The sequence below is a fragment of the Papio anubis genome, chromosome 5 (genome assembly GCF_008728515.1).
Source record: "Papio anubis isolate 15944 chromosome 5, Panubis1.0, whole genome shotgun sequence".
NCBI classification, from domain to species: domain Eukaryota; kingdom Metazoa; phylum Chordata; class Mammalia; order Primates; family Cercopithecidae; genus Papio; species Papio anubis.
Window position 1 is genome coordinate 78,690,453 of NC_044980.1, and position 27,001 is coordinate 78,717,453.

General features: G+C 33.4%; 1 long non-coding RNA gene across 1 annotated transcript in view; it reads left to right on the forward strand.

Moving 5' to 3' along the window:
• LOC103885225 overlaps positions 1 to 20,831 on the forward strand; it is a 52,918-nt gene extending 32,087 nt beyond the window's left edge. Inside the window, exons 2-3 of the long non-coding RNA XR_004183761.1 lie at positions 5,705 to 5,762; positions 18,384 to 20,831. This is a non-coding gene — a long non-coding RNA (uncharacterized LOC103885225). The remainder of the gene's footprint in view (positions 1 to 5,704; positions 5,763 to 18,383) is intronic.
• Positions 20,832 to 27,001: the final 6,170 nt, after the last annotated feature.

A 27,001-nucleotide genomic window follows, 5' to 3' on the forward strand; every position in this document is an offset into this window, starting at 1 on the left:
AGATTGGGTATTATTGAATTCCTGCAGAAAGAATGAGTTGCTGTAGTCTTTGAAATATGAAATGGTAGAGTCTAGGGAGATGAATCTTAACTATTTTATAAGACGCCTCCGGATATTTAATAAAAGTTATCTCTAATATTCAATTTTTGATTTATGGTTATCCTAAAATGTTAACCTCCTTTAATTTCCCAAAAATTTCAGTAAAATATGCTGTAACATATTGACATGCTAACCAGAATTATTTAAGCATCAGTTTTGGGTTCAAATTGGATTTGCATTTTTTTAAAAGACCTATTTAGCCATCACTAATGTGCTTTGTTTAAATAACTCACTGCCCAATTTTTAAAAGTTAAAACTACCTTGAAAATGATTTATTTAAAATATATATATATTTGTGCAATTATTAGCCAATGAATATAATATGTGTTGAGAAATTATTTAGTGATATGGTTGTCCATATAGAAGCAAAAATAAAATTGAATAAAGCTTTCCACTTTTTATTATGTGAAATTTTCATATAGAAATGCAATTGATTAAAATGCAACAACCATCCCAAAAGGTCTAATATTAAATTAAAATAAATATTATATCCATACAAAGTAATGTGCTGTTATTTGTAGGGAGGCCTACATTTGGTCCTCAATATTCAAAATTCATCAATGTTTCATTTGTTTTAAGTAATGCAGAAAATAGAAGCTTTTAGAAAAGTCCCAGCTATTTGTCACCTGTGAAGGTTCAGCAAAATCTTAGTGTAGAGCAGTCAGTAGGTGGCCTCTAATAAATCTGATTATTACCATATCAAATGAATAGCTCATTTATCAGCCTTTGTATACCCTAGTTCTGTCTGTGCACATGCTGAAGAAAGATAATCACACAATGCTTGGAACAAAGAAATTGTTTCGTTTTTTTCTAGTTTTGTAATTAAGAGAAAAAAAAAAAAAACGGGTTAGACAGATCAAAGATCTTTAGCTAAAAGGAATTTTATTTTCAAATTTAGTAAGAAAAAAGCCCAGGAAACAGAGTCTGTAAAGCTTGATATTATGTTCTTTCCAAAACCAACCAGTAGGTAACATATATATATATTCTAAAATTAAATCACACTAACATGCTTTGAATAAATTTCTGGATTTGTTAAGTTCATATGCTGAATGCTTAACATCTCAATAATAATTTTATTTCTCAAAAAATAGACAATCTAAGTTTAGAAGGTTTTATAATAAATATGCTGTTTCAAAGCTAACGATTACTACCTCTTCCACAAATTGACAGACTCTAAATTTGAACTTTTTTCAAAATGTGTATATCTGTATTAATAGCTGTTTCTCTATTACTAGGGAGAGCTATATTAAAAGAAATAATGGCAACAAAAGCCAAAATTGACAAATGGGATCTAATTAAACTAAAAAGTTTCTGCACTGCAAAAGAAATTACCATCAGAGTGAACAGGCAACCTACAGAACGGGAGAAAATTTTCGCAATCTACTCATCTGACAAACTGCTAATATCCAGAATCTACAAAGAACCCAAACAAATTTACAAGAAAAAAACAACCCAATCAAAAAGTGGGCAAAGGATATGAACAGACACTTCTCAAAAGAAGACATTTACTCAGCAAACAGACACATGCAAAAATGCTCGTCATCACTGGCCAACCAGTGTGGAAGACAGTGTGGCAATTCCTCAAGGATCTAGAACTAGAAATACCATTTGACCCCGCCATCTCATTACTGGGGATATACCCAAAGGATTATAAATCATGCTGCTGTAAAGACACATGCACATGTATGTTTATTGCGGCACTATTCACAATAGCAAAGACTTGGAACCAACCCAAATGTCCATCATTGACAGACTGGATTAAGAAAGTGTGGCACATATACACCATGGAATACTATGCAGCCATAAGAAAAGATGAGTTCATGTCCTTTGTAGGGGCGTGAATGAAGCTGGAAATCATCATTCTCAGCAAACTATCACAAGGACAAAAAACCAAACACCACATGTTCTCACTCATAGGTGGGAATTGAACAATGAGAACACTTGGACACAGGAAGGCGAACATCACACACCGAGGTCTGTCGTGGGGTAGGGTGAGGGGGGAGGGATCGCATTAGGAGATATATCTAATGTAAATGACTACTTAATGGGTGCAGCACACCAACATGGCACACGTATACATATGGAACAAACCTGCACATTGTGCACATGTACCCTAGAACTAAAAGTATCAAAAAGAAGAACTACTCAGTATTTTTGTCTCTGCTCACACATGTGATAAAGCAGTGTATTGTGCTAAATATTTTTGAGAAAAGGAGCAAATTTAGTATTCTTATATAATATGTGTAATTAAAGTAGCATACACATTTAAAGAATGATTTAATGTTGAGTTACAATGTTTTGAATCTATCAAAAATTAATCCTACCCAATTTGAAAGCTAACCTTTATGTTTATATGTCACAATAAGCTCTTTCCCAGCATTTTACAAAGGAGAAGAAACAAAATACTGAAGAGGTGATTTTGAAATAGCATAAGACAGTGAGATAACTCAGAGAATAAAAAACTGAAAATTACAGAGAGATGATAAATTCCAAATGACATAGTGAAAAGTACAACATAACTATAACCCAGGGAATTTAATTTAATAACCCCTGTCCATATCTGTCCTTAATCAGGCACACTTGCATTCAAAATGGTGACATCCAAGTAGTTGATGCATATAGTACTTCACAAAACTGAATATTATTAATGTACAAGCATAATTCAAAGAAATTACTTTATAAAATAACCTTTCTTAAATAATAAAACTTTACCTTAATTTTAAAGAGAGAATGCAAATTTTTAAAATTATAAATATACCTTTGACTTTGAAATTATCTGTCATTTAAATTACTGCTGTATGTCTGTTATTTTGACATAAACAGTACTCCTCACAGGTTACTGTCTTCGCAGGTTTTTTATATCATCTTAGTATTATTCACTTTTATCTTAGCCAGACTTATATCGAGACTTCAGTGCATTCTAATAGTTATGGCTTTATTAGGTTGGTACAAGACTAACTGCAGTTTTTGTCATTAAAAGTAATGGCAAAAGCCACAATTACTTTTGCACCAACGAAATACATGTATAAGCCAATACATTCAGACATCTTACATGTTTAGTAATGTCATGAAATACCAATTACATGTGATCACTGATATAATCAGGAATCTTAACACATTTGATAGATTTTTTGAGAGATTATCCAGAATTCTATTTTTATTTCTTTTTTTAGTTGTATTTTTATAAATTCTATAAAAGTGAACATTATATGCGCATGATTTCTTACAAACGTCTATGTGTGGTACTTACCATCAGGAGTCCAAACTGCTGATAATGACTCCCTTCTTTGACTCAAGATATTAGAATAGATGAGGTTAAACTTTTAAGCTTTGTTCCACATATTGTAATTGTTCCACATATTGTTATTGTTCAAATCTTGTATTATTCATGAAATACATATGCAATTCAGCAAATTCCGAAACATACTTTTGAATGTCCAATTTTCTCTTGTAGATTGCAGTACAGGAGAAATGTGTTGCCATCTATGTAATGTTTAAATTGAATCAGTTACATCATTTAATCTCCTGTGATTCTCTTATTCCAGTAAGTCAGCTCTTTTTGATTCCTGGACATTAGTTCTGTTTTTGTGTATGTAAACTGTGTCCTTTGTAATCCATAAATTCCCAGTAGCTCTTTGTTGTTTGTCCTCTAGCAGATCATTTTAAAGGGCTTAGAGAATTGCTATTATATTTGTCTTAGAAGGGGCTGGTTACTTTTTTGATCAAGCCAGTAATCTTAAAAATAATAATTACCCAGTAGCTATCTTCTTAGGGCTTTGTACAAAATCTTATCACCGCACATTTTTGACACAAATAAATATTTATAAAATCAATTGTATAAATTCATTTAAACTGTATGGAGCTATATGCTAATTTATTCTTTTTAAAGTAACATGTCATATACCCTAGAAGAATATATCCTAGGAGTCAAAGATACTTCCAGAACATTATGGTTTTATAATTTGTGGAGGATATTGAGAACTTTTTGATAGTCACAATTACATTCATAATTGTTTTGAACATATCGCTTTCTTTATGTGTTGTGAATGTTTAAAATGGAAAGACCTTGGGATAAGATTTCCATATTCACTGTCTTACACTGTATTGTTTCTCCAGTTTTACTACACATACTTCAAAAGAAATCATTTATTGTATTTCAACTTAGACTACATTAATACATTTCAACTCAGAATCATAATTTTAGTTCCTGTTTTCAAGAAGGAAATGCAATTAGCTTTGATAGAATAACAATGAGGAAATAAAATACCTTCTAAGAACATGATTAGAAGTATACATGCATAAGCGTGTGTGTGTGTGTGTGTGTGTGTGTGTACATTTGTCTTGGTTTGTGTTTGTGAGTATAGATATATTTCTATAATTTTTATTCATACCATATTTAGCGCCTGGAGTCACCAAGAAAATAATGAAAGTACACTTATATATATTATAGTGAACATTAAGATTCTGAAAGCAAATTCAGACTGATTAATACAGTCACACATACAAATTCCCAAGTTATTATAAACAGTTTTAAAACATTCTAACAATGAAAGGGCCTTCAGAAATGTAAGGTTAAGATAATGGACTGAAAATAGAAAAACAATATATGATCACAATGCAAAGGATAGGAATAATTAAGCAGTCAGTCAATGTTCTTTTAATTTGGTGACTATAAATGTTATAGCTGTAAATTTGATCTCTGAAATCAGAGGAGTTAAGTTTCTCACAAGTACAATATGGTTCCTGCCATCAAGTGGTAATGGTTTAACATAGTAATTGCAGCTAAGCTCATGTAAATTCAAAATAATTTTGAAAAAGGCATGCTTCTTCTAATACATTATTTAATGAGATTTAATTTATACCCAATAAACTTTAAAATGTACAGTTTAATGAGTTTTACTAGATACATACATCTCTGAATCACAAACATTACAAAACACTTGTGTCATCCCTATAGTTTCCTTATGCTCCTTTGTAGTCAATCTCACCTCTGGCCTTAGGCAATCTTTTTGTTACTATAGGTTAGTTTGCATCTCCCCAAATTTCATAAATACGTAATCATACAGTATTCACTCTTTTGTGTTTGGCATATTTTATTCTCATAATTATATCAACATTTATACATGTCACATGTATCAACAGTTTGCTCCTTTTTATATCCAAGAGTAGTGTTTCATTGAATAGCTGTGCCATGCTTTGTTCATTCACTCATTCTGCTGATTAACAATTGAGTTGTTTCCAGAATTTTGTACCCCAGAGGAACATACCATGGTAAGACTCAGAATGAAAATGAAATCAGCTGTGAAAGGATAAGCAGTTTTGCTCATTGCCTAGACCACAGATCAGCTCTCAGGAGATATTGATCAGGAAAGAGAGTATACAGAAGCCAATAATCTAGAAATTAATTCACTTTCTAAAGTTATTTATAGCCAAGCTTCCACAGAAAATTTCTGATGATGATTATTTCAAATAAACCAGAGCAATAAAAACATGCTTCCTGTTTGCTTGTACACTCTTCATTGTCCCTTTCTTGTCGTTTATTATTCTTTCAAAGCCTTGATTATTTCGCATTTGGCCCCAGTCTTAGTTCTTTCTTTTCTCAAAGCTTTCCTTTGGCCTCTGAAGATTATTGAAACACTTACGTTCTACTGTTCAGAATATGAGTGAGTAGTATATATTGTAAATGACACTTATATATTAGATTGTCAATTGTGTACATTTTGAACAACTATATTTTAATGAAAATATTTCTTACTTTTATTAATAGAATGTAATCTCTAAAATAAACAAACTAAACAATGTCTACCAGAATGTACTCTGCAACTGCAACCTTGTCCTGCACTGTGAAAGACAGAATGCATTCATTATTCAGTGTGTCCTCATAACAGACATATGGCATGAATATTATTGCACACAATTTAAAGATGGAAAAACATGACCAATTAAGCAATGTGTTCAACTTTACAAAGTAAAGGTATTTTCAGTGCCAGTCTGTGCATCAACAAAGACAGTTTGCGGTCATTAGATCAAATTCTGTTTCTTATGAAATTCAATTTATCTGGGGTTAGATATTTAATTTAAAATAATTTATTAGCATTTTAAGAAACAATAAGTGTCTTTTGAGGTTTAGTGTGTATTCACATTAATTAATTACACATATTTAAATATAACAAACTATAGTAGTCAAGAAACTAAATAAAATTATATTCTGTTCACATTGTAATCCCCTATGTTAACTCAGAAATGATTTCTTTAGGAGATCCATGAGTAGACTTACACACTGGGGACAAAGTGAAGAAGATTTCAACTTCGCACATGAACTGCAATAATTTGAGTGGAATATATCAATAAAGTCATCATTTAGATGCCTAATATTCTAAACTAATATCTACTAAAGCTGAAGATTAATCTTTCCTGGTGTTTCCCTAGTGATTATGGTGAGAAAAAGTGATTCTCAAGATGTATTAGAAAAAGTTGGGAAGAATTGAGCTTTTATTTAAATAAATAACTACAAAATTATTTTAATTTATAATGATATCTAAATACATAAGTTTATGTGTATTATTTGATTTAAATACTAAATTTCAGCACGACATATATCAATATTTTCTCTTCTTCTCCTACTTTTTAAAAACTGCTCACTGATAACTTTTAAAGCAAGGTTTTAAAATTCTCTTCAGGCCTGAAAAGCTGAGAAATATCCTTTGGATCTGCATCAATCAAGTATCTTGTTATGGAATGAACTATATTCCCTTAAAATTCATATCTTGAAGCTCCACTTCTCAGTGTGATTGTATTCAAAGACAGGATCTATACAGAAGTTATAAAGGTTAAATAAATTGACAAGGGTAGGGCCTTAATCTAATAGGACTGTTATCCCATTAATAATAAGAAGAGACACCAGAGATCTCTATCTGTCCACATATTTACAAAGAAGTGTCCATGTGAGGACACAGTGAGAAGGAGGCCATCTATAAGCCAAGGACAGAACCCTCACAGAAACTCAATTTATTGACTCTTTTGTCTCAAACATCTAGCTGCTAAAATTTTGAGAAAATAAATTATTGTTTTTTAAACTACTTCATCTTTTTTTAAATTTTTTTATGGAAGCCCAAGCTGACTAACACATACCTATACTGAGAATAGCATTGGCAGAATGTACGCTAAAATGCACAGAGTTAATATATCCTCCTATGGAGTCAAGGTTATTTTGCTGTGAAATTCATCTGGAAACTGTTTCCATTAAAAAAAATAATCTGCTTTCAAGTCCACAGAAGTTAATATATGCTGGTATATTCATTAAATAATACATTTATGTAAATAAAAGCAGTCTTAATTAGAATATAGCTTATTAATCTGCTTTCTCAACTAAAAATATAAACTTTAGAATTTCTAAAGGAGTATATACAAATATACATTTGTCACTAGTCATGAAGAACAATAATGTGTTCATTAATCTAATTAATCATTTCCTAAATATTGATTATTTATAAAGCAGTAAAAAGACAGTGAAGATACCTGCTGCAAAGCATCATACAATTTGATATAAGATTAAAAAGCAGGATTAAAATATAATAGTAAAGCAGGGAAGACTGTGAAAATATTTGCCTGAATACAGCAATTCAGAATATTTGCACTACTAACAAAGGAATATTAGATTTATCTTTCTTTCTTTAAGTTATTATTAGTTGTTGGTTACCACATATAATGCCATGTTTTAAAAACACTTTGAATACTTGTCTTAAACAGTGAGTGCTGTTGTCTTTGTGAAACTGTCAGATTTATTAGCTCTGGAAATGTGTGTCTTTACCCAAAGTAAAAGAAGTCTTTGAGAATTTTTTTATGTTCTTTTGGTGAAAAATAAACTGTTTTTTATTAGCATAAACTTTATTTATTTATATTGCATAACTACAATGTTATGATATTAAAAGAAATAGCCTTTAAGGGAGAAAGTATATATTCTTTATTTCATTTTAAAATTCCATTAGTATATCAGAATATGTAAACTTCTGAAATCAACGTTTTGTATTTTTAAACATTTATTAATGTTATATATTTGTCTGATTGTCATAGATATGGAATAGTAACTGTTGATTTGGATAATTCTGTAACCATTAAAAGTACATGCACCTGACACCTTTTCAGTTGGCAGCAATAATATAAAACAATACAAAAGTCAAAGAATAAAAATGCCTCACCATGACCTAATCATATGCTCTTACACTCCAGTTTTGGTTAATCACATCTCTGTATTTGGTGAAAGAAAAAAAATATAATCCCCTTTACAACATTTTCTAATATTTATTTGCTGGCATTTCAAGAGGTTGCATAATTTATCATTTGTTAATTGATATTCTAAGTGATAATTCAGAAGAATTTCAGGAGGCAAAAACATATTCAGGCTCTTAATACTCAAATAGACTTTCTATATTAATAAAATATAGTTGCACTTTGGGTTAGTGAATTTTACACATTTTATTACAAAGCAAATATCTCCTGATTCTACTCCAAAGTATGTAAATGAGAAGAATAAATGTTATGAGCTAGGGCTGACTACAATTGCACCTTTCTACAAGGATGATTTAACTATAATGATCTTGGTTTCCAAGAGAAAAAAAATCAGGCACTGAAAAGATGAAGATGTTGTTTTTTGGTTTAGGATCCAAAAGCCCAGTATGCAAATGCCCTTATTACACTAAGCTTGAAAATATCAACAAAACAAAATAAAGAGAAAAGAAAATCTATAAACAATGTAGACATTCACTTATATAAGCATTGTTAACTATTTCACACACATCATGTCAGGCATTGGGGCTCCAACTCTGAGTAAAGCAGACATAGTATCAGAGAATCAAATATTTTAGAAACAGATAGTTGTGGGATTTCATGTAATTCCACAACTGAAGGATACACTAAAATCTGAATGCAAAATAGAAATTAGCAGATGAAAGAAGGAAGTAAGACCGTTTCTAGAAGAAGAACATTCAAAACCAGAGACAAAATCAAGGATCTCATGCTGGCAAGATTAATCACAATAACAACTCTGAAGGCAAGAGGATTAGTGCTGAGGGTGAAACTAAAGAAGCAGGCAGAGAAAAGCTTTGCAATTTCTATGTTAAATTTTGGATTTTATCCTAAAGGTAAGAGAGCATCATGGAATTATTTTAGGTATGGAAATATACATTCCAATTAAAAAATTTAAAGTTAGCACTCTGGCTGTTATTGTTGATATATGTATGATAAGATGGAGTTGGAGAATAAAATAGAGAGAGGTAGAACATTTGGGAAGCTCATCCAGAAATGTTAAAAAGTGATTTTTTCTGACATAGCATAAAATGTGAAAAGGGCTCAGATTTGAGAGACTTATAGATTGTTAGGTTAAAAAGATTTACTATTACTGTAAATGAACTGAGAGAGAAAGAGAGTCTAATACATCCCCAGGTTTGAGGCTTTGGGCTTTTGGATAGATTATGGTGCCCTTTACCAGAAAAAATATATATAATGGAAAAAAGTTTTAAAGTTTGAGGAGGAGGAGGAAATAGCATACATGTGGATCTTTTACTTTTGAGTACAGAATCATGAGTCGTGTATGTTGAAGTGAGCAGTATGTATACATTTTAATGAAATCTAGAAGATGAGTTAAAGAACAGGGCTTTAGATTCAGACTTTCTGTGTTTAATCAGAGGTCAGCTCTTTTCTAGCTGCTTTCTGAGTTAATTTCCATAATTTTCCTGTACTGCTGCTTTCTCCTTTTAAAAACAAATACTGTAGCATCCTATCTGAGAAAACATCAAACACTAAATGATGCTGGCAGAGGCCTTAGAATCAGAGACTGGAGAGATTTCTACTGAGGCTTTTACTGGACTCTGGGGCTAAGATGATGGTGGTGGTCTAGCCCGGGTAGAGGCATTGCCAAGAACAAGGAGTGGCTCCTGTCACCATGTTGGGCTTCCTGGTCCAGGACATGAAGAGCAAGTCTTTGGAGGTGATCTATCTCTTCTCTCTGCCCATCAAGAAGTCTGAGGTCATTGACTCTTTTCTGGTGGCATCCCTTAAGGATGAGGTTTTAAAGATTATATCCTACAAAAGTAGATCCTCATTGGCCAGTACACCAGGTTCAAGGCATTTGTTGCCATTAGAGACTACAATGGCCACACTGACCTGTGTGTTCAGTGATCCATGGAGGTAGCCACCTCTCTCCATAAAGCCATTTTCCTGCCTAGGGCCTCCATTATCCCCCTGTGACAAGGTTATTACTGGGGGAACAAGAACAGCAAACCCACTCCCCACCTCCACTTTCTTGCTAGCTGACCAGCTGCTGTTGTGCTTCACTGGTGGACACCTTCTTTGCCTCCAGGGGAATTAGTATCATCTAAGGTCTATACCCAGAAGCTGCTGATGATAATCTGTATGGTTGACCGCTACATCTTGGCCAGGAGCTGCACTGGTCACCATGGACAACTCCATCAAGGCCACCTTTGATGACATCTCCAAGACCTAGAGTTATCTCACCATCCAACCCATGGAAGGAGACCATATTCACTAAGTCTCCCTATCAGGAATTAAGTGCCTGTATTGTAAAGATCAACACCAGAGTCTCCAGGTCAAAGAATCCAGTCAGGCTCTAGCTGTAGCCACCTTGTAGCACTTTTATACAGACAGACAGACAGACAGACAGACAGAAAGAAAGAAAGAAAGAAAGAAAGAAAGAAAGAAAGAAAGAAAGAAAGAAAGAAAGAAAGAAAGAAAGAAAGAAAGGAAGGAAGGAAGGAAGGAGTGAAATAATGAGAATTACTTCAAAAAGTTGTTTGAAACTTAACTGAGAAGTAAATGTGATGTCAAGCACAATGTGTCAGAAAAAGTCAGTATGTATTTATGTTATAGATTTTTTTAGAAGCTCTATGATGAGATTATGAAGCTAGAAGTTAAAGTTTTATTATTATGAGCAAAAATGATATTATTTAAGTTATGAGAATGAAGTAGATCACATAGAAAAATGTGAAGATGAGGTTTTAAGGAGGATTATCACAAAACCAGGAAGAATACTACTTTAGTGGCATTTTTCAAGTGTGGTATCATGGAATCCAAGAAAAAAGAACATTTTGAAAAGACAATTACATGGAGAATCAAATGCTACTAACAGTTATTGCTAAAAAATGAGGATTGTCCTTATTGTAGCAATAGGGATTTTTTTTCAATATAGAGAGAAAACCTGAGTAGTGAGTGGTAAGAAGGGGATAGAAAGTGCAAATACAGACAATTCTTTGGAAAAGTTTGTGTTTGAAGAAAAAATAAGAGATAGATTGCCGAGGAGCTAAAAAGGGAAGTAGTATATTTAGTAGGAGAAAATAAAGTCAATGTTATTGACTTAAAATAATACATCTTATTTTTCCAATAGTTTTAATATTTAAAATTATTTTCTAAATTATACAAATGATCAAAGAATCATTTATTCTTTTTTCATGTTATAGACAGAATACATTACTTTAGGTCTAGGTTTTCTAAATTGGAGTTTTGTGATCCTCTCAACATATATTTGATGACAGATAGTCGTCAAACAAAATTTGTTTACAACTTGAAAACACAATTTGGGATTTTTTAACCTAGACAATTCAAATTAATGAATTTCATTTTCTTTACATTTTATTAGCTTACTGATCATTTAAATTTCTGATACTGACATTTGCCAGATCAAAATTTTTGCCCCAATTTAGAATCTTATCATTTTTATTATTTGTAGATATTCTGTTTATATCTCTGATAATATTTATAATTTATTTATAATAAAAAATCTACTTTTCCCAAGTCATGGTTGATTTTTTAAAGTTATATGTTGACTTTACATAATTTTAATTTTACCAAATTTAATGTAAAGTTTTTTCTTATGCTTCTTTATCTGTATAACAAAGGTACTTTTCTGTTTTTTTTAAATATATTCTGTAGATATCAATTACCAACGTCAATATTTTGACCTAAAAATGCTATGAAATAAAATGCTTCTAACTTTAAAAAGAAAAATCTAAAAGTTTGAAAATTAAAAGAAGTATTCTAGTTGTTCTTTTTTTAAATTTTGCTGGGTACATAGTAAGTGTACATATTTATGAGGTACAATGAGATATTTTGATACAGGCATACAATGCATAATAACCACGTTAGAGTAAATGAAGTATCCATCACTCAAGTATTTATCTTTTCTTTGTGTTACAAACAATCCAGTGATACTCTTTCAGTTATTTTAAAATGTACAATAAATTATTGTTGACTGTAGTCACCCTGTTGTGCTATCAAATACTGTGTCTTATTCATTCTATGTAACTAACTACATTTTTGTATGCATTAACCATCCCCATTTTATCTCCCACCTCCCCCGGCCACTACCCTTCACAGTCTGTGGTAACCATCATTCTGCACTCTATCTCCATGAGATCGATTTTTGTTTTAATTTTTTGGCTACCACAAATGAGAACATGCAGAGTTTCTCTTTCTGTGCTTGGTTTATTTCACTTAACATGATGATCTCTAGTTTCATCCATGTTGTTGCAACTGACAGAATCTCATTCTTTTTATGGTTGAATAGTACTCCGTGCTATATATGTACCATATTTTCTTTATCATTTATCTGTTGATGGACACTTCGGTTGCTTTCAAATCTTGGATACTGTTAATGCTGAAATAAACATGGGAGTACAAATATCTCTTCACTATCCTGATTTTCTTTCTTTTGGGTATATACCTAGCAGTGGGATTTCCAGATCATATGGTACTTCTATTTTTAACTGTTTGAGAAATCTCCAAGATGTTCTCCACAGGGACTGTACTAATGTACATTCCCCTAAACAGTGTACAAAGTTTCACTTTTCTTCACATCCTTACCAGCATTTGTTATTACCTGACTTTTGGATAAAAGTTATTTTACCTAGAGAAAGATCATATCTCATTGCAGTTTTTATCTGACTGTCTGTGATAATCAATGATATTGAGCATCTTTTCATATACCTATTTGCCTCTTGTATGACTTAATTTTAAAAATATCTATTGAGATATTTTTCCCATTTTAAATTCAGATTAATAGATTATTTTTCTGTTGAGTTGAGTTTCTTATATATTCTAGTTATTAATCCCTTGTCAGATGCATAATTTGCAAATGTTTTCTTCCATTCTGTGGGTTGTCTCTTCACTTTGTTGATTGTTTCCTTTGCTTTGCAGAGGCTTTTAACTTGATATAATCCCATTTGTCCATTTTTGCTTTGATTGTCTGTGCTGGTGGTATATATAAGGTAATATACTCAGCAAACCTTTGCCCAGTCCAATGTTCTCAAGAGTTTTCCAAATGTTTGCTTTTAATAGTTTCATAGATTGAGGTATTTGATTTAAGACTTTAATCTAGTTTGATTTGATTTTTGTATATGACAAGAGATAGGGGTCTAGATTCATTCTTCTGCATATGGATATCAAGTTTCTCACCACCATTTATTGGAAAGATTGTCCTTTCTAGAAAGTATGTTGTTGACAACCCTATCAAAAATTAGTTGAGTATAGATGTATGAATTTATTTCTGGGTTCTCTATTCCATTCCATTGGTCTATGTGTCTGTTTTTATGCCAGTATAATGCTGTTTTGGTTGCCATAGCTCCATAGTATAATTTAAAATAAGGCAACAAGATTCTTTCATTTTTGTTCTAATTGCTCAGGATAACTTAGTCTATTCTGTGTCTTTTGTGGTTCCATATAAATTTGAGGATTACTTTTTCTATTTCTGAGAAGAATGTCATTGGTATTTTAAAAGGGATTGCATTGAATTGTATATTGATTTGGGTGGTATGGACATTTTAACAATATTGATTCTTCCAATCCATGAATACGGAATATATTTCCATTTTTTGGTGTCTTCCTCAATTTCTTGCATCAATGTTTTATAGTTTTTATTGTGGAGATCCTCACCTTCTTTGGTTAAGTTTATTTCTAGATATTTTATTTGTATCTTTGGTAAATTGGATTGCTTTCTTGACTTCGTTTTTAGATTGTTCAGTGTTGGTTAATAGAAATGCTACTTATTTTTCTGTTTGTTTTGTATCCTGTAACTTACTTAATTTGTTCATCAATTCTAACAGTTTTTTTGGTGAAGTTTTTAGGTTTTTTCAAATATAAGATCATATCATCTGCAAACAAGGATGATTTGACTTATTTCTTTCCAATTTGGATGCCCTCTATTTCTTTTTCTTGTCTGATAGCTTTAGCTAGGATCTCCAGAACTATGTTGAATAACAAGGTAGAAAGCGGACATCCTTGTCACATTCCAGATTATAGATGACAGGCTTTTAATTATTTCCCATTCAGTATGATACTTGCTGTGGGTGTGCTGTATATGACTCTTATTGTGTTGAGGTATATTTTTTCCATACTGAGTTTTGTGAAGGTTTTCTTTTTTTCATAAAAATGATGCTTAATTTTATCAAATGCTTTCCCAGCATCAATTAAAATGATCATATGGTTTTATTCTTCATTTTATTGATATGATGTATTACATTGATGTTAAAATATCTTTGCATTTCTGAGGTAAATCCCTCTTGTTCATGATGAATGAACTTTTTAATGTGTTGTTGAATTCGATTTGCCTGTATTTTGTTGAGGATTTTTGCATTGATATTCATCAGAAATATTGACCTGATGTGTCTTTGTGTGGTCTTAATATAAGGGTAATACTGACCTTGTAGAATGAGTTTGAAAGCATTTCCTCCTTCTACATTTTTCAGAATAGTTTGAGTAAGACTTATGTTAGTTCTTTAAATGCTTGGTAAAGTCAGCAATGAAGGCATTGGAACCTGGCTTTTTTCTTTCTTTCTTTTTTGTTTTTTTGTTTTTTTTTTAACTGGGAGACTTTATTATAGATTTGATCTCATTACTTGTTATTAATCTGCTCAGATTTTATATTTCTTCACAGTTAAATCTTGTTAGGTTGTGTCTAGAAATTTATCTATTTCTTCTATTTTTTTCAATTTATTGGCATATATTTGCTTTTAGCAGCTATTAATAATTCATTAACTTTCTATGGTATCTATTGTAATGCTTACTTTTTCATCTCTGGTTTTATTTATGTGGACCTTTTCTCTTTTTTTCTTTAGCCAGGCTAAAGGTTTCTCACTTGTTTGTTTTTCAGAAAATCTATTTATTTTCATTTTCATTACTTTTTTGTTTAATTTTCATTTATTTCTGATCTGATCCTTATTATTTCATTTATTCTACTAACTTTGGATTTGGTTTGCTCTTGATTTTCTAGTTCTTTAAGATACATTGTTAGATTTTTTTTTTTTTTAAATTTTTGTACCTTTTTGATATAGACACTGATATAATCTTTCCTTGATTGCTATATATCGTATGTTTTGGAATGTTGTGTTTCCATTTTCATTTGCTTCATGAATTTTTAAAAATTTCCTTCTCAATTTCTTCATTGACCCACTGTACATTCAGGAGTATATTGTATAATTTCCATGTATTTGTATAGTTTTTAAAATTTATCTCGTTATTGATTTCTAGTTTTATTTCATTGTAACGAGAGAAGATATTTGATATTCTTCCAACTTAATTTTTTTACCATGTGCCCTAACATAATGTATATCCTCATAAATCATCCTTGTGTTAAGGAAAAGAATGTGTGTTCTGCAGCCATTGGATTAAATGTTCCATAAGGATCTATTAGATCTATTTGGTCTATAGTGCCAATTAAGTACAATGTTTCTTTGTTGAGTTTCTGTCTGGAAGATCTGCCAAAGGCTGAAAGTGGGATATTGAAGACTTCAGCTAGTATTTTGTTGTGACCCATCTCTCTCTTTAGCTGTAATAATATTTACTTTATATATCTGGATGCTCCAGTGTTGGGTGCATATATATTTGAAATTGTTACATCCTCTTTCTGAATTGACCCCTTTATCATTATATAGTGACCTCTTTGTCTCTTCTTTTAGATTTGTCTTGAAATCTATTTTGTCTGATATAATTACTTCTGCTCTTTGTCCATTTTCATTCTCGTGGAATATCTTTCTCCATCCCTTTAATTCAGTCTATGTGTATCTTTATAGGTGAAGTGTGTTCCTTATAGGCAACAGGCTAATGAGTCTTGTTTTTTTGTTTGTTTGTTTGTTTTTTAATCCATTACGCCATTCTATGTCTTTTAAATGAAAATTTAATCCATTTACTTTCAATTTTATTATTGACAAGTAAGGACTTGTTCCTGCCATTTTGTTATTTGTTTTCTAGTTGTTTTGTGATCTTTTCTTCCTTCTTTCCTTTCTTCCTGTATTCTTTTTAGTGAAGGTAATTTGGTAGTATGTTTTAATTTGTTGCTTTCTGGTTTTTGTGTATCTGTTCATTAATGTCCTTTTTATTCAAATTGAAGAATTTGTTTAGTATTTCTTGTAGGACAATTCTAGTATTGATGAAATCCCTTAGCTTTTGTTTGCTTGGGAAAGTCTTTATTGCTCCTTCATGTTTGAAGGCTTTTTTCGCTGGATATACTATTGTAGGATCGGATAAGAGTTTTATTTTTTTTTCATCAGATTTTAAATATGTCATACCACTTTCTTCTAGCCTTTAAGGTTTCCACTGAAAAGTCTGCGGCCAGATGTACTGGAGCTCTCTTGAACATTATTTGTTTCTTTTCTCTTGCCGATTGTGGGATTCTTTCTTTATCCTTGAAGTTTGGGTGTTTGATTATTAAATGTTTTGAAGTAGTCTTATTTGGTTTACTCTACTTGTTATTCTATAATCTTGTACTCAAATATTGATATATTTCCCTAGGTTGGGGAAGTTCTCCGTGATTATCCATTTGAATAAACTTTCTACCCAGATATCTCTCTCTCTCTTTACCTCCTCTTAAAGACCAATAACTCTTATGTTTGCGCTTTTGAACCTATTTTCTGGCTCATGTAGGTGGGTGTCTTTCTTTTTTATTCTTTTCTTCTTTTGTCTCCATTGACTGTGTACGTCCAAACAAACTTCTCTCAAGCTCACTATTTTTTTCTTCTGCTTAATCAATTCTAAGAGACTCTAATGCATTCTTCAGTATGTCAATTACATTTTTTAGTCCTATAATTTCTGCTTGATTTTATTTATTTGAATCTTTTTTGTTAAATTTATCCAATAGAATTCTGAATTTCTTCTCTGTGTTATCTTGAATTTTGTTGAACTTCCTCAAAACAGCTATTTTGAATTCTCTGTCTGAAATGTCACATATCACTGTATCTTCAGGATTGGTATTTGGTGCCTTATTTAGTTCCTTTGGTGAGGTAATGTTTTCCTGGATTGTCTTGATGAGTGTGTATGTTCATCAGTGTCTGGGCATTGAAGAGTTAGGTATTTATTGTAGTCTTCTCAGCCTGGGCTTGTTTGTACCTACCCTTCTTTGGAAGGCTTTCCATGTATTCAAAGGGACTTTGGTGTTGTGATCTGAATCTTGGTCACTGAAACTGTATCAGCTTTAGGAGGCACATCAAGCCTAGTAATGCTGTGGTTCTTGCAAACTCATAGTGGTACCACCTTTGTGGTCTTGAGTAGGATACGGTAAAATTCTCTAAATTACCAGTCAGAGACTCTTGCTTTCCTTACTTTCCCTGAAACACATTGAGTCTCTCTCTGTGCTGAGCTGTGTGGAGCTGGGGGACAGGTGACACAAGTGCCCCTGTGGCCACCAACACTGGGTCTGCCCTGGGTCAGACCCACAGACAGCACAACACTGGGTCTCACTCAGGGCCTACAGTCACCACTTCCTGACTGCTGGCTGTGTTTACTCTAGGCCCAAGGGTTCTGCAATCAGCAAGTAGCAAATAAAGCCAATCATGTGTCCCTTCTTTTCCCCCAGCCCCAAGCAGGTCCAGAAACCAGGCCCTAGAGTCAGGAACCTTAGGAATCTACCTTGTGCTCTATTCTACCGCAGCTGAGCTGGCACCCAAATCATGGGACAAAGTTATTCTCACTATTCTGTCTCCTTTCCTCAAGCAGAGGCGTCTCTCCCTGTGGTCACCACCACTGCAGGCATGCAGCAATTATTGCCTGTTTACTGCCAATGTTTACTTAAGGCCAGAGGGCTCTTCTCTCAGTTTGTGGTGAATGTTGCCAATCCTGTGTCTCCCTTTAGAGTAGTGGGCTCCCCACTGGCCCAGGACAGGTACAGAAATGTCACTCAAGAGCCAAGACCTTTAATCATGGACCCTAGGATTTCGGTTTGTCCTCTATGCCACTGCACCTGTGCAAGACTAAATTTCCTTTACCCTTCTCTCTCCTTTTCTCAGGCAGAACAGGTCCTCTGCATAGCTACCACAGCTAGGAATGTGCATACCCGAAGCCAGAACATCTCTGAGTAAGGACCATGGTAAGTACTGCCTGGCTACTACTGCTGATGATTCAGGGCCCAAGGGCTCTTTAGTCAGCAGGTAATTCCTTCAAGGCGGCAAGTTCCCTTCTGGCTCAGGTGCCTAATTCTACTGTTGCTGAGCTGGTATTCAAGGTGCAAGTCCATGTCCTCTTTATTCTCCCGTCTCCTCTCCTCAAGCAGAGGGAAGATGTCTCCCTCCTAGAGCTGTAAGCTGCACTGCCCGGGGTTGGGGGAGGGGTGATGCAAGCATTCCCTTGGCTGCCCCAAGTGGTATGTTACTAGGTTACATTTGCTGCAAGTCCTCTCGTTTTTTAGCCCAGCACAGCACCAGGACTTGCCCAGAAACTGCAGTCCTTGTAGCTGAGAGTATGTTTCAAACTTATTTAGCACTCCAGAACACTTCAGCTTGTGGTAAAGGGACTTGCTGGAATTCAGGTTCTAACTGTTGTGTTGGAGAATTAGCCTCTTGCTAGTGCTTGTCTAAATGCTCCCTCCTTGTGTGCTGGCTGAGTTCTACTATATGTTGCTTTCCTCTGTGACAGGGTGGCACTGGATTCCAATGCAAAGGCTCAGGTTCTCTCTCTCTCCATGCCATGTGACTGCTGCTGGCAGGGATGGGCCAGGGGTAGTGTAGGTGTTTCAAGACTTTCTTTCCGACCCTCCTCAGTGTCTCTTTCCTTAATATGATGTTAAAACCAGGTACTATAATCAATTACTTGATTTTTGGTTCTGATGAAGGTCTTTTTTTGTGTGTGGATATTTGCTCAGTTTGGTTGTCCTGCAGGGGTGACCATCACTCGAAGCTTCTATTTGGCCATATTACTCCCTAGTTTGTCTTTTTTATAAGTCCCAATTTCTGTCATTCCACTAATCTGTTCATTAAGCTCCTTTTCACCTTGTTTTTATGTTCCTGACTCATTATTTGTGATATTTAAGACATTTATTTTAAATTTTCAATGCTTATTTTTGTAAACCTTGTTGTTTATTGGGTCCTTTCATCTGCAAATACGATTATGATCAACTACTTTTCTTTATTAATAGCCACTCTTCAAATTAGAGCCTCTCATGTGATTTCTGGGTATGGAATCCATGTTTCCCACTAAAATTATGAGCGTGTCTATAGATTATCCAGCTTTTGTCTCTGGCCCTACACCAGATTTCTTCATTGTATCTGTATACATCCATTTGAAAGCCAATGAGGATGAAGAAATAGACTATCTCTTAATTGACAAATGTTTATTGAACTTTATTGGTGTATGTGCTAAATGCCAAGTTAAATATTCTCTGTGGTCAGTCTCCTGATGAAAGAGAAATATATATGTATTAGAAAAGTTGTCCAGGAGCTAGGGCTTGGAACAGAGTCCTCAGGTGCCTAATTCTACTGTTGCTGAGCTGGTATTCGAGGGGCAATACCACCAATAAGCTCAATAAATTTATGACACATGAGATATATGCAAGAATATCTACAATACAAGGTATGTTAGAAATATAATTGTGAATGTTTATAGAAAACAAATGCTATAACCACAGGATCATAAATGGATCATTTTTCATCCAAGACCAAAGTAGGTGAATCAAAAGCAGGGGAAAGAAAGAAAATGTTTTATAAATGCACTGAAGCAGAGCTGTAGACAAATGGGAAAGAGCAGCAGCTGATAGACCAATCTGACAAAGAGCTACAGGAGCAAAAGCTTTCAGCCCACTGTAAATCTAAGAAAATAGTAGAGAACAACAGGTTCTGAAAATAGTGACTGAAGTTTTGCATTAAAATACCTGAATGTGCTCAAAGAGAGGCGAAGGTTGTTGTATCTGTTGTTTCTGTCATGCACACATAGTAATTGATGTCTCTCAATTACCTGATATTTGAAAATATACAATATATATTTATGGCTATAGACGTTTACACAGGTATCTATTCGGTAAAAACAATATATTAAAAGTAATATGCACATTTGCAGATAGCATATGTAATCAAAAAGAACATAAAATACTCAACCTTTCAATATGGCCTCAGTTTAGTTTTTAGTGAAATTAAGAGCTCTAACTTAATTAGAATAGCAAATCAATAAGTCATCTTTGGATTTTCTCATAATTCATTTCTTAAACTTTATCAGTGAGACAGCATGAAAAATGTCTGCTGACCTCAATTCTTAACTGATTTCTAACATCATTACTTATTTTGGAGAAGGAACTCACTATAGATCTGGATTGAAGAAAACACAAGTGAGGTATGAATAAACATACACTATATATATAAAATTATCTAGACTGGAAAAAGTTTTATCCTGATAGAACTCAGGTAGGAAAAATGTATTAACCTCAAAACAACAATAATATTACATTATTTTATGATAATTACTAAATAATAATAATTAATTATTTGGGTTTGGTTTGTTCTTGCTTCTCTAGTTCTTTGAGGTGTGACTTTAGATTGTCTATTCATGTTCTTTCAGACTTTTTGATGTAGGCATTTAATGCTATAATCTTTCCTCTTAGCATAGCTTTTGCTGTATCCCAGAGGTTTTAATAGGTTGTGTCACTGCTACCATTCAGTTTAAAGAATATTTTGATTTCCATCTTGATTTCACTGTTGACCCAAAGATCATTCAAGAGCAGGTTATTTAATTGCCATTTATTTTCATGGTTTTGACTGTTCCTTTTGGAAAATTGATTTCCAATTTTATTTTACTGTGGTCTGAGAGAGTACTTGCTACAATTTTAATTTTCTTAAATTTTTGACATTTAATTTGTGACCTATCATATTGTGTCTCTTGGAAAATGGTCCATATACTGATGAATAAAATTTATATGCTGCAGTTGTTGAGTAGAAAGTTCTGTAAATACCTGTTAATTCCATTTGTTGTAGGGTATAGTTTAAGTCGATTGTTTCTTTGTTAACTTTCTGTCTTGATGACCTATCTGGTACTATCAGTAGAGTATCCTCCACTATAGAGTATGGAATCCTCCACTATTATTGTGTTGCCATCTATCCAGTTTCTTAGGTCTAGTAGTAGTTATTTTATATATTTTGGAGTTCCAGTGTTAGCTGCAAATATATTTAGGATTGTGATATTTTCCCGTTGGATTAGTCCTTTTATCATTATGGAAGGCCCTTCTTGGTTTTTGTCTTTTTAAACTCTTGTTGCTTTAAAGTCTGTTTTGTCTGATATAGGAATAGCTACTCTGGCTCCCTTTTGGTGTCCATTTGCATGGAATATCTTTTTTTTTTTCCTCTCTCTTTACCTTGAATTTATGTGTGTCCTTATGTATTAGGTGAGTCTCTTGAAAACAGCAGATATGTGGTTGGTGATACCTATTCTGCCTTTCTGTATCTTTTAAGTGAGAATTTAGGCCATTTAAAGTCAATGGTAGTATTGAGATGTGAGGTACTATTCTATTCATTGTGCTAGTTGTTGCCTGAATACCTTGTTTTTTTCCATTGTGTTGTTTTATAGACCATGTGAGATTTATGCCTTAAGGAGGTTTTCTTTTGATGTATTTTGAGGTTTTGTTTCAAGATTTAGAACTCTCTTTTGCATTTCTTGTAGTGCTGGCTTGAGTCTTGATAATGGCCTTATAAGGAAGGTGCTATCATTTCACTGTTTAGTAGATGCTGTAACTAAATCTTAGGGAAAATCAGCAATCTTTATAAGATCACACAGTTTGTGACAGTGTCTATATATCTTATCTTCGGAGTTATCTGCTCTCTAGGCCAAAGGCCTGGAAAAAGGGAATCCCAACAGGGCCCTAGCATGGAATCCCAAACTCTCAGTCCAAACTCAGAGGATAGTCTCATTATCATCAGCAATGGTGGCAGAGAAGCCCCTAATCTCTTCAGCTCATGCTCCATAAATGTGCCCTGGTAGGTTGTCTGATTTTCTTGCAATGACAGCAGCAAAGCACCAAACCACTCCAACTTCCATTTGACAACTTGGCCTAGAGGTCTGACTGCTTGCAGTATCAAGTACCAGCACCAACAAAGCTCTAACTGTACCAGTACCTGCTGTTCCACAGCTGGGTCACTTGCAAGTGATCTGATTCCCAACCAGCAGCCCTGAACAGTAGCAACAATAAAGCCCCTAGCTATTCTAGCCCTTGGCCCAAAGCCAGAAACAGGGATAGGAGAATCAGAGGTAAGGAAACAAAGAGTGTTCCCATAAATTAAACTCATAGTTTTAGCAACAGCAAAGCTTCATGTCTTTCTAATCTACACCCAATGACTTAAGGAGACCCAGGCCCAGCGGCTTCTGTCTCAGCTACCCCAGGAGGGTCACCTAACAACTTAAGGAAGCTCAGGAAAGCAATTTCTGCTCTCACAGATGGAACCAGCAGGGATGTAATAAGAATCCCATCAGCACCGAAAGAATGAAATGGACTAGAATATTATTGTAAGAGCTCTGAAAAATTAATTGTCATTGGGGGTAAAACCCACACAGATAGGCCATAATTTATAAACTAAACCTAAACATGATGATTGCTTGTTAAAGAATTTAGCTAGATTTAAGATTTAGATAGAATGAAGAGTCTCTTTCTTTAATTACCAAAATGTTCAGGTTATAGTATAAAATCACCTGCTTATATAAAGAACCGAGAAAACCATAATTTAAAACAGAAGACAACCAACAGATTCCAATACCAAGACAAATAAGATGTTGGAACCATCTAACAAGAATTTCAAGCAACTGCCTTAAAATGCTTCAACAATCAATTATAAATTCTCTTGAAACAAATTTAGAAAATAGAAAATGTAAGCAAATAAATAGTTGTAAAAAATACTAAATGACTGAGTTAAATAAGATCGTCACAGAAAGACAAATACTGCATAATGTCACTCGAATATGAAATCTATAAAAGTAGAATTCATAGAAGTAGAAAGTAGAATAGTGGTCACCAGAGGCTGGAAGAGCAGATATGGTAAAAGGCTACACAATTACAGTTATGTGAAATAATTATTTTTTCAGTTTGTTGCACAAAATATAAATTTATGAGGTGATTGATATTTTAATTTGTTTGACTTAATCATGTAACAATGTATACACGTATCAAAACATCACATTGTACCCAATGAATATATAAAAATATTATTTGCCTACTTAAAATAAATAAATAAGAACTAAGTGGAAATAACTAAATACAATAACTGAACTTAAATATTCACTGTACAAATATATGAGTTTATTAATGTCACAGGATATAAGGTAAACACATGAAAATCAGTTGCATTGCTATATGATAAACAACAAAACAATCTACATTTTTAAAAAGTGTGATACCATTTACAATGGCTCCAAGGAAAATCTTTTATAGAAATCTAAACATGGGCATTATCTGTATGATGAAAACTACAAAATGCAATGAACAAAATTAGTGAAGATCTACATAAATGCAGATAAATGCAATGCTCATTGACTAGAAGATTCAACAGAATAAAGAAATTAATTCTCTTGAAATGATCAATGGGTTCAATGCAATGCCTATCAAAATGTCAGAAAGAATTTTTGCAGACATGGACAAGCTTATTCAATACTTTACATCAAGAGCAATAACAGGCCGGGTGTGGTGGCTCAGACCTGTAATCCCAGCACGTTGGGAGGCTGAGGCGGGTGGATCACCTGAGGTCAGAAGTTCGAGACCAGCCTGACCAACATGGAGAAACCCCGTCTCTACTAAAAATACGAAATTAGCCAGATGTGGTGGTGCATGCCTTGTCATCCCAGCTACTCAGGAGGCTGAGGCAGGAGAATTGCTTGAACCTGGGAGGTGGAGTTTGTGGTGAGCTGAGATTATGCCATTTCACTCCAGCCTGGGCAACAAGAGCAAAAACCTCTGTCTCAAAAAATATATAGGGGTGTGTGTGTGTATATATGTGTGTGTATACATATGTGTGTGTGTGTATATACATACATATATATACACACACACACATATATATATATATATATCTCAAGAGCAATAACAATTTTGAAAGAGAAGTGTGAAGTGGGAGCAGTCACACTTCCACTATTGTGGTTTTGTATACAGTTCCATAATCCTGACACTGTGATATTTTCAGAAGGATGGACACATAGATCAATGAAACAGAGTAGACAACCCAGAAATAGAAACACACAAATATGCCCAATTAAATGTTGTCAACTGAAAGCAATTCAATGGAAACAAAATAGCCTTTTTGATAAATGGTGTTACCTGGACACAAACAGCTAAAACTAAACTTTTACATAACCTCACATCTTATTTAAAAAGTTAACTCAAAATAACTCCTTAGTATATATGTAAAGCCCAAATACATAAAACATCTAGAAAAAAAATACAAGAAAATCTTCTTTACTTAGGAGTAGGCAAAGAACTTTTAGAATTGACACCAAAGCATGGTTTATAAAAGAACAAATTGATCATTTAGATGTCATGAAATTTTTAAACTTTTGATATACAAAATGCCCTGTTAACAGGATAAAAAGACAAAGACTGAAAGATCGTATTTGCAAACCATGTATCTGAAAAATTACTTGGACCTGGAATATATTTAAAAACTCAAATCTCTAATAATTTTGAAAAGCAATCCAACAGAAAATGGACAGAAAACATGCACCTATATTTCAGCAAAAAGATACATAGTTGTTAAGTAAACATATGAAAACATGTTCAATGTCTTCACTATTACATAAATGCAAGTTAAACCACAATGAGATATCATTGTATACCTATCAGAATGACTAAAATTAAAGTAAATTTAAAATGGTGATAATAAATGTTGGTGAAGATACAGAAAAATTAGATCACTAATATATAGCTTATGGGAAAGTAAAATGGTTAAGCCACTCTGGCAGTTCTTTTAAAACTACAAATAAACGTCCCATATGTATTATTCACGGTTCTCTAGAGAAAGGGGACCAATAGGATATACTGCCAGGAGCTAATGTTGTAGTCTTGACATAGAATTTCTCTATCTTTGGTAAACCTGTTTTTGGACTTAGGGCCTTCAACTGATTTCATGAGACAACCTACATTAATTGAGGCCAGTCTCCATTACTCAAAATCGACTGAATGTTGATATTAACATCTACTATATATCTTCACAGCAACACCTAGATTAGTGTTTAATTAAATTATGTGTATGATAGCCAGCCAAATTGATACATGAAAATAATCATCATACCATATGGCCCAGCAATTGCATTTTTACACGTATGTCAGTTAACGGAAAAATTATTTCCCCAAAACACTTGTAAACTAAACTAATATTCAAGGCACTCAATTTGTCATACACAAAATCTAGACACTATCAAAATATCCTTCAATGGATGAATGGCTAAATAAACAGTGAAACATCTATATCATGAAATACTACTTATCAAAAATTATTATTTTGATGATATTAATATAAGCAACCACTTGAAGAAACCTCAAGGAAGGAATGCTGAGTGAAAAAAGGCCAACTCAAAAAGATACATTTATATTTATTTGTATAAGACTCATGAAATATCAGTTATAGAAATGGAGAACAGATTGTTGCGTTCTAGGGGTTGGTTAGGGATTAGGGAACTGTGGATGTGACTATTAAAGGGGAACCCCAAGGAAGTTTGTAGTGATGGTTTAGTTAAGTACCTCGACTATGGTGGTGGCTACACAAAGCTACACATGACAAAATTGTATAGATACACACACACACACACACACGACACACAGAGAGTGTAAGGGTAACTGGTGCAATGTGCATAAACTGTGTGGATTATACAATTATCAATTTTCTGTTTTTGATATTTTACTACAGTTATGCAAGATGCAAGATGTTAACTCTTGGAGAACCTAGCTAAAGGGTACATAAAGGGCTCTCTGTGTATTTATTTCTATCTTACTGTGAATCAATTACTATTTCAAAATAATATTGTTTTAAAGTGAATACAGAATAATAAGTACTAACTCTAACTTAATACACACAAAAGATCTACAGCTGTTCTTTACCAGTTTGGTTCATCTGTGTTATTTATCTATATGATACATAGTTTAAATAAGAAATCTAGCATTCTGTAGTAGATGTAAAAATTCCCTGTCGAGGAAAGATGATACACATAAGTAGGGAGTGAGATTAGCAGATAGCCTTCAACTGTGAGTTTTTTCAGTATAGGCATCAGCTGCAAAGAATTTCTTTTTCAGAAGTCTCACTTCACCCAAGAAAGGCTTCATCCACTGACTAAGAGAGGAAGGGGCACAAAGGCTGGCCATATTTAATACTATTCTAATGAGAGCTCCTTACAGGCTGCATGAGAGTTTACTGGGCCCGCATCACAGCTCAACATCTGCCTTTGCACAGTCTTGGTTCCTTCTTCTTTTCGCAAGTGTTCATGCCTAGTAAGCATCCTACCCTTCCCACCCCAAAAGAAAATACGTGAACATGGTGCATTGGATGTTGAAATTAGGGCAAGTACATCTGACAAAAAATTGTGTAACTACCTAAAGGTATGTTTTTGAAAAAGTAATTACTCGATTAATATTCATTTTATAATGCTAAATAAAATTACTGTAAACATTGTAAGA